General features: G+C 43.3%; 1 protein-coding gene across 2 annotated transcripts in view; it reads left to right on the forward strand.

Annotated features, from left to right (window-relative positions):
* Positions 1-15,876, forward strand: part of RAF1 (Raf-1 proto-oncogene, serine/threonine kinase) — an 85,973-nt gene that overhangs the window by 12,790 nt on the left and 57,307 nt on the right. The window lies entirely within an intron of this gene.

Genomic DNA, 15,876 nt, shown 5'->3' on the forward strand with positions numbered 1-15,876 from the left:
TTTACAATATGTATCTGTGCATGGAAAATACGGAGTCAGGGCAAGGTAGAGCATACCTATAATCCCAGCACTTTGTGAGGCTGAGGCAGGAGGATCACTTGAGCCCAGGAGTTTGAGACCAGCCTGGGCACCATAGCAAGCTCTCATCTCTACAGAAAGAAAACAAAAACAAAAAAACAAAATTTAGCTGGGCATGGGTGCACCTGTAGTTCTAGCTACTTGAGAGGTTGAGGCGGGAGGATCACTTGAGGTCAGGAAGTTGAGGCTGTGGTGAGCCATGATCTTCCTTCTCACTGCACTCCAGCTTGGGCAACAGAGTGAGATCCTGTCTCAAAAAAAAAAAAAAAGACTGGATACATGTCTACAAATGTTCACATTTGTCATCTATAGGTTATTTTAAGCTTTTGGTATTTTTCCATAGTTTTGGTTTATTATTATTATTATTATTATTATTATTATTATTATTATTTGGCGTGATCTCGGCTCACTGCAACCTCTGCCTCCCGGGTTCAAGTGATTGTCTGTCTCAGCCTCCTGAGTAGCTGGAATTACAGGAACCCGCCACCATACCCGGCTAATTTTTGCATTTTTAATAGAGATGGGGTTTTACCATCTTGGCCAGGCTGGTCTTGAACACCTGACCTCATGATCCACCCACCTCAGCCTCCCAAAGTGCTGGGATTACAGGTGTGAGTCACTGCACCCGGCTTATTTTTGTTTATTATTATTATTATTATTTTTTGAGATGGAGTCTTGCTCTGTCTGCCAGGTTGGAGTGCAGTGGCGTGATCTTGGCTCACTGCAGACTGCCTCCTGGGTTCAAGCGATTCTCCTGCCTCAGCCTCCTGAGTAGCTGGGATTACAGGTACTCATCACCCTGCCTGGCTAATTTTTTGTATCATTTATTTATTTATTTATTTATTTTTTTGAGACAGAGTTTCGCTCTTGTTGCCCAGGCTAGAGTGCAGTGGCGCGATCTCGGCTCACCATAACCTCCACCTCCTGGGTTCAAGCGATTCTCCTGCCTCAGCCTCCTGAATAGCTGAGATTACAGGCCTGTGCCACCACGCCTGGCTAATTTTGTATTTTTAGTAGAGATGGGGTTTCACCACGATGGCCAGGCTGGTGTCAAACTCCTGACCTCAAGTGATTCACCCACCTCGGCCTCCCAAAATGCTGAGATTACAGGCATGAGCCACCATGCCCGGCCTGTATTTTAAATTTGTTTCCCTCCCTCTTGAACATGTATTCTGTGATCAATTCGTGTATCTTTTTTTTTTTTTTTTTTTTTTTGAGACCAAGTCTCGCTCTATTGCCCAGGCTAGGGTGCAGTGGTGCGATCTCAGCTTACTGCAACCTCTGCCTCCCGGGTTCCAGCAATTCTCGTGCCTCAGCCTCCTGCGTAGCTGGGACTACGGGCTGAGCCACCACACCTGGCTACTTTGTTTTGGATTTTTAGTAGAGACAGGGTTTCACCATGTTGGCCAGGCTGGTCTCAAACTCCTGACCTCAGGTGATCCACCCGCCTCGGCCTCCCAAAGTGCTGTGATTACTGGTGTGAGCCACCACACCCAGCCTAATTTGTGTATCTTAAAAAATTAGTATATTGGGAAAAGACATTATTGCAAAAAAGCTGTATATATTGGTATGAGATTATAAGCATGTAGGAAAACACTGAAGAATAATTGGTTATTGGGGAAAGGAAAGGAAAGATCCCAAGAAGGGGTTAAAAGACCACCTCTAATTTATGTAATGTTTAAGTGCTATAGAAAAAAAAACAAAGCAGGGTAAACATTTTAGAAGCGGAAGGGCTTGCTATTTATAATGAGTGCATTTGTAAAGACATTAAATGTAAAGATTTAAAATAAAAGGAAATGAAGTTATATAATAAGAAAGGCTGTATCCTTCATCAGGCTCATTTCTTTACCTGCTTGTCTGTACTTATTCCCTGGGCACACTTTAGTTTTTGTTTTACCTCTGTGTTAGTCTGTTGAAATACTACCCCTTTAAGCTCAAATACACAATGAAATATCCTTGTCTACCTCTTCTTCCACTCAAGCTAGAAGTGACCTTTCCACATTTCAGATTCTTATAGTATTTTTCTTAAGAATCCTCCCTACCCTTAATTTAATATTTTGTTGTAGGCCTACTTGTCTTCCTGAAAGCTCTTAGCCCAGTGCCTAGCACATACTCAATTTTTGTTAAACGGTGGTGGTTTTTACTTCTACTTTAAGGGGTTCTGGAATGCAAGGACCATGTCTTCCTGAACTTTATATTCCTCAAAGCAGCTAACAGTTGAAAGTAGATTCTTAGAAATTGTTGAATGAATGGTGCTCTTTATTTTTATTTTCCTTTCATTCTATGATGGGTTACAGTCTATAGAGAGGCATTCTGGTTCTTTAGATTTATGTGATAGTGATTCGGTATTCATGAAAAAGGGTTGGGATAAATATTGTAATTGTTAACTTTTCTCCATTAATATTCAGCAGATATTTGAATACCTAATTTTGTGCAATGTCCTATACTAGATGATGGATTATAGCAAGATATAGGAAATACATGTAGTTCTTCAATGCTTTGGTATATAATTATGTAGGTTATATTTTCTTTTTTGAGATGGGGTTTCATTTTGTCACCCAGGCTAGAGTGCAGTGGTGCAGTCACGGCTCACTGCAGCTTTGACCTCCTGGACTCAAGCAATCCTTCTGTCTCAGCCTCGTGAGTAGCTAGGACTGTAGGCAAAACTACCATGCCCAACTAATTTTTCTTGAGACAGAGTCTCGCACTGTCGCCCGGGCTGGAGTACAGTGGCGTGATCTTGGCTCACTGCAACCTCCACCTCCTGGGTTCATGCAGTTCTCCTGCCTCAGCCTCCCGAGTAGCTGGGATTACAGGTGCCCATCACCACACCTGGCTAATTTTTTGTATTTTTAGTAAGAGACGGGATTTCACTATGTTGGCCAGACTTGTCTCGAACTGCTGACCTCATGATCCGCCCGCCTTGGCCTCCCAAAGTGCTGGGGTTATAGGCATGAGCCACTGCGCCCGGCTGCCCAGCTAATTTAAAAAATTTTTTTCGTAGGGTTGATGTTCCCCCTTGGTTGCCCAGGCTGATCTTGAACTCCTGGGCTCAAGCACTCCACCCACCTTGGCCTCCCAAAGTGTTGGGATTACAGTTGTGAGTCTTTGCTCCTAACCCTAGGTTATGTATTTTTTTTTTTGTTTTGAGATGGAATCTCGCTCTGTCACCCAGGTTGGGGTGCAGTGGCGTAATCTCACTGCAACCTCTGCCTCCCGGATTCAAGCAGTTCTCCTGCCTCAGCCTCTCGAGTAGCTGGGATTACAGGCATGTGCCACCATGCCCGGCTAATTATTTTTTATTTTTAGTGGAGACGGGGTTTCACCATATTGGGCAGGCTGGTCTCGAACTCCTCACCTTGTGATCCATCTACCTTGACCTCCCAAAATGCTGGGATTACAGGCGTGAGCCACTGCGCTCGGCCTACCCTAGGTTATATTTTTGTGTTTCATTTACTATTTTATCCTCTGGCAAAATAGCAGGGTATAATTTAGAGCTTTAATGAATTAATGGTGTAACAGTGAAAACTGCGTGTGTGTGTGTGTGACAGTCCCTGGCCCCCATGCTGGAGTACAGTGGCACACTCATAGCTCACTGCAGCCTCAAACTCCTGTGCTCAGGTGATCCTCCGCCTCAACCTCCTGAGTAGCTGAGACCACAGGCATGTGCCACCATGCCCAGCTAATTTTGTTTTATTTTTGTAAAGATGGGGTGTCCGCCGGGCGCGGTGGCTCAAGCCTATAATCCCAGCACTTTGGGAGGCCGAGACGGGCGGATCACGAGGTCAGGAGATCGAGACCATCCTGGCTAACACGGTGAAACCTCGTCTCTACTAAAATACAAAACTAGCCGGGTGAGGTGGCGGGCGCCTGTAGTCCCAGCTACTTGGGAGGCTGAGGCAGGAGAATGGCGTAAATCCGGGAGGCGGAGCTTGCAGTGAGCTGAGATCCGGCCACTGCACTCCAGCGCGGGCGACAGAGCAAGACTCCGCCTCAAAAAAAAAAAAAAAAAAAAGATGGGGTGTCACTCTGTTGCCTAGGGTGGTCTTGAACTCCTTGGCTTAAGCTATCCTACTGGGATTACAGGCATGAATCACCATGCCTGGCCAGGGAAAAATTTTAAACATGTCCTTCTTTTGAGAAAATTATTATTGAAAAGTTGGTTAAAAGTAATTTCTGAAGAACAAATGATATTATCAGTTTTACAGGTGTCTTACTGTAACTCTTAGAAGTTGTTAAAGTTTACTATTGAGAGCACCACTAAAGACTAGGGAATTTTTTTTTTTTTTTTTTTTTTTTTTGAAACTGAGTTTTGCTCTTGTTGCCCAGGCTGGAGTGCAATGGTGTGATCTCGGCTCATTGCAACCTCTGCCTCCTGGGTTCGAGCGATTCTCCTGCCTCAGCCTCCCAAGTAGCTGGAATTAAAGGTGTGCACCACCACATCCGGCTAATATAGATGGTTACTTCTTGAAATTGCTTTGGTAAGATGTAAACATGGGGGAATACCTCTTCTCTTGAGGACACATCTCTGCCCAAATGAGTGATGCCAGTGTATAGAATGAATGATTCACTTATATTCTGTGTCCTTATCTTTGAGGAGGGCTAATTTTTTTTAACCACTTGTTGAATATGCAAGATTTACTATGAAAATTAATGCCTTTAGTGTGAAAGAGAAATTAGTGTTGAAATTGTTAGTGTTTCCAGGTGATTTTTTCTCCCTTCCTTCCTACTTCATTATGTAGCTTTTTTTTTTTTTTAACTCCACTGTTACTTGGCCATCTGAATAATCATTCCTAAACCGTATTTTATTTGTACATTGTGTGTTATGGTACTTGTGTTAATGGTGTACTTTGAATACAGATCTGTTTATTTTAAAAATCAGCAGTTGCTGACTAGATGAAGAAAACAATGATTGATTTGAAGGGGAAAAGAAAAACTCAGGTTAAAAAAGAGTCCAGACAAAGTGATTTAAAATGAAAACCATTTCAAAGCTCATTTGTGGTGAGAGTTAAAAGTAAAGTTGGCTCCAGGTATGATTTGTGGAACTGATTGTTTTAGCATAATTGTTTTTGAACTAGCTCATTTTAAACTTACATTTTTAAAGTTACACTTTTAAAATGCTGGAGTCTGTTTTATAAACGTATACAGCCCTTGCTAACTTTTAGAAGAGTAGAGTGGCTTATTTCTTCATGTGTGTTTATTCTGGGCTGTCATCTGATGAAGTTACCAGTTTGTGGTCAGAAATTGAGAAAGAGGAGTGAGGAAACTCAAAATATTGACACATACACATCACCTTGCAGTGCATGAGAGTGCCCTTTTGGACTGGTTAGGAAACTAGCATTTGAGCATATTTGTTCAGCAGAAACTTTTTGTGTGTGAAAGTTATTTTTTTCCAGTGTTGTGACCACTTGAAATTTATTTGTTTTCTTTGTTTAAGACAGGGTCTTACTCTGTTGCTCAGGCTGGAATGCAGTGGCACAATCATGGCTCACTGCAACCTGGACCTCCCTGGGCTCAGGTGATCCTCCCACTGCAGCCTCCTGAGTAGCTGGGACTACACGTGTGCTACACCATGCGTGGCTGATTTTTTTGTAAAGATGGGGTTTCTCCATGTTGTCCAGGCTGATCTCAAGCTCCTAGGCTCAAGCAGTACGCTTGCCTCAACCTCTCAAAGTGCTGAGATTACAGGGGTGAGCCACCACACCTGGCCTGAATTTTTTTTTAAAGAACAAAATGCTGGGAGGCCAAGGTGGGCAGATCACGAGGTCAGGAGCTCAAGACCATCTGGCTAACACGACGAAACCCTGTCTCTACTAAAAATATAAAAGATTAGCCAGACATGGTGGTGGGTGCCTGTAGTCCCAGCTGCTCAGGAGGCTGAGGCAGGAGAATGGCATGAACCCGGGAGACGGAGCTTGTAGTGAGCGGAGATTGCTCCACTGCACTCCAGCCTGGGAGACAGAGCGAGACTGTCTCAAAATAAAAAAAAATAATAAATAAATAAAAAGGAAGAAACCAAGTGGATAGAGAGATGGAGTAAATACCCTAAATACAGGCCATGTATTTAATGGAAGATTAAGAGGATTATCTAGGGTAATTTTGGCTCTATTCTATCTTCACTGTAGAAAGGGTTTTTTTTTTTCTTTTTTTTTTTTTAATGAATTCTCACTTTGTCACCTGGCTGGAGTGCAGTGGTGTGATCTCGGCTCACTGCAACCTCCACCTCCCAGGTTCAGACGATTCTCCTGCCTCAGCCTCCCAAGTAGCTGGGACTACAGGCGCGTGCTAATTTTTTGTATTTTTAGTAAAGGAGTTTCACTGTGTTAGCCGGGATGGTCTTGATCTCCTGACCTTGTGATCCACCCCACTTGGCCTCCCAAAGTGTTGGGATTATAGGCGTGAGCCACTATGCCTGGCCAGAAATTTTTTTTTTTTTTGAGACAGGGTCTCAAGTCTCCAGGGCTGGACTGCAGTAGTGAGATTATAGTTCACTGCAGCCTTGACCTCCTGGGCTCAAGCAACCCTCCCACCTCAGCCTCCCAAGTAGCAGAAACCACAGGTGCCTGCCACTATGCCTGGCTGGGTTTTAATTTTTTGTAGAGATAGAGATCTCACTATGTTGCCCAGACTGGTTTCAAACTCTTGAGCTTAAACCATTCTTCTGCCTCAGCCTCCCAAAGTGTTGGGATTACAGTGAGCCACTATGCCCAGCCTAGTTTATTTCATTGCTATTTCTACTCAATATTCCCAATCTATTTTCTAATCTTTTGCTTTATCAGAAAGATACTTATAGTGTTAGAATATTTTAGTTAAATGATTAAAATATAAGCTGAGGCAGGGTGCTGTGGCTGGTACCTGTAATCCTAACACTTTGGGAGGCCAAGGTAGTGGATCACCTGAGGTCAGGAGTTCAAAACTAGCCTGGCCAACATGGTGAAACCCTGTCTACTAAAAATACAAAAAAATTAGCCGGGCGTGGTGGTGGTAGCCTGTAATCCCAGCTACTCAGGAGGCTGAGGCAAGAGAATCACTTGAACCCCAGAGGTGGAGGTTGCAGTGAGCCAAGTTCACGCCAATGCACTCAGCCTGGGTGACAGAGCGAGACTCCATCTCAAAATAAATAAATAAATAAATAAAAATGTAAACTGGCATTCACTTCAAATAAAATGTTGTATATAATTAATAGAACTACCTTTACTTTAAGAACAATGAAACAGGATATTTTATATTTCTTTTAAGCATTAAGCAGCTTTAAGTTATACATAGTATTTGGTGTATTTTCTTTTGTATTTGATATTCTGTCGCCCAGGCTGGAGTGCGGTGGCATGATCTTGGCTCACTGCAACTCTGCCCCCCGGATTCAAGTGATTCTTCTGCCTCAGCCCCCCAAGTAGCTCAGATTACAGGCCCGTGCCACCATGCCCTGCTAATTTTTGTGTTTTTAGTAGAGGTAAGGATTCACCATGTTGCTCAGGCTGATCTCGAACTCTTGGCCTCAAGTGATCCACTCACTTGGGCCTCCCAAAGTCCTGGGATTACAAGTGTGAGCCACTGCACTGGCCTGATATTAAATCTTGCCTTCTGTCTCCTTTCTTAGAGAAATAAGAAACTTTTTGAGGAAATGATAAGTGCAGGTAGAGAGAGAGAGATTTTCCAAAAAGTTGCGTTGATTAATGTGGTGATTTAGGACTGTATTTATGTCATTTACAAGGTTCTAAATTATAGACTAATGGGTAAAATATCTAGAATTGTCCCACATAGGGTCTACAGAGGATCTCTGAGAATCTGGAGACAATTTACAAAGAGTAAATGAATAAGGTCGTGTATTGTTAATATGGGGAAATACAGATTTCCGTAAGTAATGTGAGAGTTAAACATAGGTTTTTCACAGGTGTCCTGTGCTTTGGAACCTGGGATTTAATTTTTGGAATACAGTGATTAAGAGCTTTAGGCATTGAACTCAGAAAAATTCAGGCTGGAGGTTTGAGAGCTATCTAGAAGAGTTTCTAATTATTGTGTTTTATTTAGTTAGTTAATTTTTTGTAGAGTGAAGGTCTCACTATGTTGCCCAAGGGGCTGGTCTTGAACTCCTGGGCTCAAGCGGTCCTCATGCCTTGGCCTCCGAAAGTGTTGGGATTAAGCCATTGCACCGAGCCAGAGTTCCTGATTGTTGTAATCAATAGAACACCTGTTTTTTTTTTCTTAAGATGGAGTTTTTCTCTTGCCACCCAGGCTATAGTACAATGATGCAATCTTGGCTCACTGCAATCTCTGCCTTCCATGTTCAAGTGATTCTCCCTGGCTCAGCCTTGAGAGTAGCTGGGATTACAGGCACCTGCCACTACACCTAGCTAATTTTTGTATTTTCAGTGGAGACAGGGTTTCACCATGTTGGCCAGGCCAAGTGATCTGCCTGCCTTGGCCTCCCAAAGTGCTGGAATTACAGGCGTGAGCCACCATGCCTGGCACTAGAACATCATTTCTAATCAATTTCTGATCTATTTCACTCATATAATTGTTGCTTATTTAACGAACAATAATAAGTAACATTTACCATCTCAGGTGTAAAACTGTGTGCTTCCCATATGTTAATCCTCACATACTAAGAAATGTGTCAAGTAGGGAGAAAGAAACACAGGTAAATCTTAAGCTTCAGATGTCAGTAAGGAAAATGCTATTTAAAAATACAGGCAACTGCCGGGCGTGGTGGCTCACACCTGTAATCCCAGCACTTTGGAAGACTGAGGCGGGCGGATCACGAGGTCAGGAGATCGAGACCATCCTGGCTAATATGATGAAACCCTTTCTCTACTAAAAATACAAAAAATTAGCCAGGCATGGTGGCAGGCACCTGTGGTCCCAGCTACTCGGGAGACTGAGGCAGGAGAATGGCGTGAACCCAGGAGATGGAGCTTGCAGTGAGCCAAGATCGCACTACTGCACTCCAGCCTGGGCGACACAGCAAGACTCTGTCTCAAAAAAAAAAAAAAAAAAAAGTACAGGCAACTGCCGGCGGGGCGCGGTGGCTCACATCTGTAATCCCAGCACTTTGGGAGGTCGAGGCAGGCAGATCACGAGGTCAGGAGATCGAGACCATGTGAAACCCTGTCTCTACTAAAAAATAGAAAAAAAAAATTAGCCGGACGCAGTGCGGGCGCCTGTAGTCCCAGCTACACGGGAGGCTGAGGCAGGAGAATGGCGTGAACCCGGGAAGTGGAGCTTGCAGTGAGCCGAGATTGCGCCACTGCACTCCAGTCTGGGCAACAGAGCAAGACTCTGTCTCAGAAAAATAAAAAAAAAAAATACAGGCAACTGACCGGGCGCAATGGCTCACACCTGTAATCCCAGTGCTTTGGGAGGCTGAGGCGGGTGAATCTCCTGAGCTCAGGAGTTTGAGACCAGCCTGGCCAACATGATGAAACCCCATCTCTATTAAAAATACAAAATGTTAGCTGGGCGTGGTGGCACGTGCCTGTAATCCCAGCTACTCAGGAGGCTGAGGCAGGAGAATCGCTTGAACCTGGGCGGCGCAGGTTGCAGTGAGCGGAGATCATGCCATCGCACTCCAGCCTGGGCAACAAGAGGAAAACTCGATCTCAAAACAACAACAACAACAACAACAACAACAAAAAAGGGCACCTTAATGTGTTCAGGTTGTTATGCCAAATACAGACTTTGTAAGCTCTTGCTACCAGTTCCTCCTCTTCCCTCTGCTTTCAAACCAAGGGGAAACTCAGGGCAGCCAGATAATACTACAACAGAATTTTCACTCTAGGGCATTGCTTGGGTTATTTTGATGTGTAGGAATTCCTTTGTATTGCCTAACATTCACAATTAATGTCATGATTTGTAGTTGAGCAGTCTTCTAATTACATGGAGAATTTATTTTATCTATTTATTACCAACTTTGGGGAGAATATTTTGGGAATGAAGATTTAAAAAAATGACTTTAAAAACCAGACGCCATGGCTCACTCCTGTAATCCCAGCACTTTGGGAGGCCAAGGTGGGTGAATCATTTGAGGTCAGGAGTTTGAGACCAGCCTGGCTAACACGGTGAAACCCTGTCTCTACTGAAAATACAAAAATTAGGCTGGACGCGGTGGCTAACACCTGTAATCCCAGCATTTTGGGGGGCTGAGGCAGGTGGATCACGAGGTCAGGAGTTCGAGACCAGTCTGGCCAACATAGTGAAACCGGTCTCTACTAAAAATAATTAGCTGGGTGTGGTGGTGTGCACCTGTAATCCTAACTACTCGGGAGGCTGAGGCAGGAGAATCGTGTGAACCTGGGAGGTGAAGGTTGCAGTGAGCCGAGATCGCGCCATTGTACTCCAGCCTGGTAATAGTGTGAGACTCTCTCTCGAAAAAAAAAGTAATAAAAAAGACAAATGCAAAAATCAGCAGGGCGTTGGTGGTGCGCACCTATAGTCCCAGCCACTCAGGAGGATGAGGCAGGAGAATTGCTTGAACCCGGAGGTGGAGGTTGCAGTGAGCCAAGATCGTGCCACTGCACTCCAGCCTGGGTGACAGAGCAAGACTCCATCTCAAAAAAAAAAGACTTAAACGGGTAATATCGTTATTAAATTTCTACCTGTCTTAATTCTTTATCCATTTGCTGTAGATTATAATGTTAGCTTCATGAATGAAAGATTATATTTTTCCAGCTACTCAGGAGGCTGAGGTGGGAGGATTACTTGAGCCCAGGAGTTTGAGGCTACAGTGAGCTATGATGAAGCTACTGCACTTCCAGCTAGGTGACAAAGGGAGACTCCATCTCTAAAAGCAAAGATTCGATTTTGATACACCATCTATTAATATATTATTTGAGTAAAAGAAAGAAAGGAAGAGTTATTAAAAGCATTAAGAATATGACTGCACTAAAGTAATGAATTTAAGCTAAATCTTTTGTTGTTTAGAAGTGAAGTAAAAATCTCTTAAATATGAATAAAAATTTTAATTGCTTGTAATATGTAAGACATGGTGGCCGGGCGCGGTGGCTCAAGCCTGTAATCCCGGCACTTTGGGAGGCCGAGACAGGCGGATCACGAGGTCAGGAGATCGAGACCATCCTGGCTAACATGGTGAAACCCCGTCTCTACTAAAATACAAAAAACTAGCCGGGTGAGGTGGTGGGCGCCTGTAGTCCCAGCTACTCGGGAGGCTGAGGCAGGAGAATGGCGTAAACCCGGGAGGCGGAGCTTGTAGTGAGCTGAGATCCGGCCACTGCACTCCAGCCCAGGCGAAAGAGCAAGACTCCGTCTCAAAAAAAAAAAAAAAAAAAAAAAAGACATGGTATATACAGTCTTTCTTTCCTCCACACAGAGGTCTGATGCATTATTTACAAACAATATTTATTTAAAAGTAATATAATAAGCCAGGCACAGTGGCTGACGCCTTTTTATCCCAGCTCTTTGGGAGGCTGAGGTGAGAGGCTGCTTGAGGCCGAGAGTTCAAGACTAGCCTGGGAAACATAGTGAGACACCCTCCCGCCCTGCCCCGCCTCTACAAAAAAAATGAATAAATACATTACAGTACAATAATTAGGAACTCTTCTAGATAGGGCTTAAACTTCAGCCTAGGTTTTTCTGAGTTCAATGCCTAAAGCTCTTAACCACTACATTACTGTATTCCAAAAAATTAAGTCCTAGGTTTCAAAGTACAGATCAACTGTGACAAACAAACAAAAAATTTTAGAGGTAGTATAATAGTAACATCATTAAACAATAAAATTTTCAAATCCTAATGTACCATTTAAATCAGTATTGTAATGGAAAGAACTGTAAAGTCTGAGTATCTGAACTTTTAATTTTGCTTGTCTTAAATTGTCACTAAACCTTTTGAACTTTACTTTTTTTCTTCATCATAAAAAGGGGTAGTATGAATAATATCTGCTTCAGCCTGTTTAATTCTAACAGTTCTATGAGATAATGGTGAGGAGAGCTGAATAAATTGTAGAGCTATGCTAAATTAAATTCTAAGTTCTCTTGACTAAGTAAATTTCTTGAGTCGGAACTACACAAAAAGCATTGCTGGGTTCTCAGAAGTTAGGTTTTAGGTAGATCTAAGAATTTCTTAAAACCTTGTTTAACACCAAAAGGCTGGCTACCTTAGATATTTTTGTCCTGCCACTTTCATTTTTTCTTTTTTTTTCAGACTGAGTCTTGCTCTGTCACCAGGCTGGAGGGCATTGATGCGATCTTGGCTCACTGCAACCTCCAACTCCCTGGTTCAAGCAATTCTCCTGCCTCAGCCTCCTGAGTAGCTGGGATTACAGGCACGTGCCAGTAATCCCAGCTAATATTTTGTATTTTTAATAGAGACAAGGTTTCATCATGTTGGCCAGGATGGTCTGTATCTCCTGACCTTGTGATGCACCCACCTTGGCCTCCCAAAGTGCTGGGATTACAGCCATAAGCCAACGTGCCCGGCCACCTTAATATTTTTAAGTGAAATATAGTATTTGAGGAAAACTCAAAAATGAAGTTTTTTTCAAAGTGCCTTATGATGATTGATTTGCTAAGACATTTTTGAAGAAAACTTTAAAATGTCCATGCCTGAAGTATTTACATTGTTTATTATGTGTGGGTGTTTCCCTACTCAGAAAGGGCAATAGGAAGATTTGACTGCTTGGCCTTGCTAATAAGCAAAAGCATAGAGCCAAGGGATGGGGCAAAACAAAGTCATCCTTAACCCTAGGTTTTTCCAGCTGCTTCTTGACTCTCTTTTGGACAGAAGTTTTAAGACTTGTAGTTCTTGTACACTTAACTGCTGAGAAGCTTGCTGCATTAGTCAGAGTTGTGATAATTCTTACCACTGTCCAAAGGAATCAATCTCATTTTTCGGGAGAGTAGTTATGGCAGTACAATCCATTAGAAAACTTAATGTGGGTGTTCTAGTATGGTTTACTTCTCTAGACATTGATAAAATAACATTTTCACTCAAACATTTATGCCTCAGATTTAGCTTTAATGTGACAGAGGTACCTTAAAATATTAGGATTCAAATCTCTTAAAATGATACCCTAAGTACAGGTAGTAACTTTTTAATAATTGTAGTCTTTCCAGATTTGACTTGTCCTGAAGCTACTTCGTTGTACTTTGTATGTGTGCTGCTCCCTAATAGTCTTGCACCTTGAACATAGTTGTGCTTTCTTCTTTTTTACAAGATATGATAAACTGAAAAAAACCAGCAAAACTTTTGCAGGGTTTTTGAAAGTTTGCTAATTTACAGTGTATTAATCTGGTACTATTTATTCATTTTTAGAAATGCCTCTGAATGCAACAATTCACTGAAATTATTTCTAGGGGTGGACTACAGGGTGAGGAGGCTGAAATGACTATGTGGAGTTGAAAATGCCTTTATCACAACCCTGTATTCTTCTGGATTATGAGCATCAGAATAAATGATATAAGATTCCTGTGTAAGATCACTTCTCAGCAGTTTATTAGGAATTCCACAAGGAGGTAAACTGGATTTCTTTTTTCTTTTTCTTTTTGAGACAGTTTTGCTCTTGTTGCCCAGGCTGGAGTGCAATGGTGCGATCTCAGCTCACTGCAACTTCCACCTCCCGGGTTCAAGCGATTCTTCTGCCTCAGCATCCCAAGAGTGTTCCTGCCTGCTGTATAATCTGTTTATAAGCCCCATGGTGCTTTGTGTAGATTGAGATATGAGGATTATGGAAATAGTGCTCAGAACTCTGCAGGCTGTCTGGAAATACAGTACACCTTTTTGCTTTAGCCAGCAGAATGTTTGTGGGTTCTCTGCTGAAGCCTGGGGATTGAGTGGTGGATGTTGTGCTTTTATCTGTCATTTGATTTGTTGCCTGAGGACAGAAGTGCAATATTATGGGTCGGACTTGTGTCTTGCCTTACCAGTGTTTAGACTTTTTACAAGATAATGAATCTTTTTTTTTTTTTTTTTTTTTTCTGAGACGGAGTCTCGCTCTGTCCCCTAGGCTGGAGTGCGGTGGCGTGTGGTGGCCGGATCTCAGCTCAATGCAAGCTCCGCCTCCCGGGTTCCCGCCATTCTCCTGCCTCAGCCTCTGGAGTAACTGGGACTACAGGCGCCCGCCACTTCACCCGGCTAGTTTTTTGTATTTTTTAGTAGAGACGGGGTTTCACTGTGTTAGCCAGGATGGTCTCGATCTCCTGACCTCGTGATCCGCCCGTCTCGGCCTCCCAAAGTGCTGGGATTACAGGCTTTAGCCACCGCGACCGGCCAATGAATCTTACTTCTTGAAAGAATAGGAGATGAAAATCAATGTCCTGCTGCTTCTGTTCTTCTCTTTCTTCATAGCTTTCCACTTGGCATATATCAGAAAACTCTTGGCTATATTTGGTGCATTTTGTTGGTGGAATTCTTCAAGAATGCATTCTTGACTTTTTTTTTTTCTGAGTCTTGCTGTATCACCCAGGCTAGAGTTCAGTGGCGTGATCATGGCTCTCTGCAGCCTCAACTTCCCAGTTAAGCCATCCTCTCACCTCAGCCTCCCACCCCGTGGCCCCACCCCAATAACTGGGATCACAGGCCCATGCCACCATACCTGGTGTCTCCCTATGTTGCCCGGGCTGCCTATAAAACTTGACGTTCAACAATCTCTTGTTTTTATTCATTGAGAAATTGGCTTCATCCTTTTACTGAAATGGGAGAAGTATTATTTATCTTACTATTTTTTAAGTTAATTAATTATTATTATTATTATTTTCACCGAGACGAGTCTCGCTCTGTCACCTAGGCTGGAATGCAGTGGCCCGATCTCAGCTCACTGCAAGCTCTGCCTCCCCGGTCCAAGCCATTCTCCTGCCTCAGCCTCCCGACGAGCTGGGATTACAGGCGCCCGCCACCACACCTGGCTAGTTTTTTTTTTTTTAGTAGAGATGGGGTTTCACCACGTTAGCCAGGATGGTCTTGATTGCCTGACCTCATGATCCACCTGCTTCAGCCTCCAAAGTGCTGAGATTACAGACATGAGCCACTGCATCCGGCCTACATCAATTTTTTTGAGGCAAAGTTTTGCTCTTGTTGCCCAGGCTGGAGTGCAATGGCGTGATCTGGGCTCACTGCAACCTCTGCCTCCTGGCTTCCAGCAATTCTCCTGCCTCAGCCTCCCGAGTAGCTGAAATTACAGGCACCTGCCACCATGCCCAGCTAATTTTTTTGTATTTTGAGTAGAGACAGGGTTTCACAATGTTGGCCCGACTGGTCTCGAACTCCTGACCTCAGATGATCCGCCTGCCTCAGCCTCCCAAAGTGCTGGGATTACAGGCGTGAGCCACCACACCAGGTTTAGAATCTAAACTACAACTAGCACTACATAGTTATGGTTAAGAACACATTTTTGGGGCTGGGTACGGTGGTTCACATGTGTAATCCCAGCACTTTAGGAGGCCAAAGCAGGTAGCTCACTTGAGCTCAGGAGTTCAAGACCAACTTGTGCAACATGGTGAAACCTTGTCTCTATGAAAAATGCAAAAATTAGCCAGATGTGGTGGCGCATGCCCATGTTCCCAGCTGTTTGGGAGGCTGAGGTGGGAGGATCCCTTGAACCTGGGAGGCAGAGGTTGTAGTGAGCTGAGATCGCAGCCCTACACTCCCGCCCGGGTGACAGAGCAAGTCCCTGTTTCCAAAAAAAAAAAAAGCATTTTTGTTTGGGGACATGGCCTCCAAATATTTTGAAATTGTTATATTTCCTGTAAGTGGAGCTATTTTTTTCTCCATATCTGAAATCTTTTTGTTCCTGTACATTCTTGTTATTATTATTATTATTATTATACTTTAAGTTCTAGGGTACATGTGCA

Source organism: Rhinopithecus bieti, unplaced genomic scaffold (genome assembly GCF_001698545.2).
Source record: "Rhinopithecus bieti isolate Rb0 unplaced genomic scaffold, ASM169854v2 scaffold_44365, whole genome shotgun sequence".
NCBI classification, from domain to species: domain Eukaryota; kingdom Metazoa; phylum Chordata; class Mammalia; order Primates; family Cercopithecidae; genus Rhinopithecus; species Rhinopithecus bieti.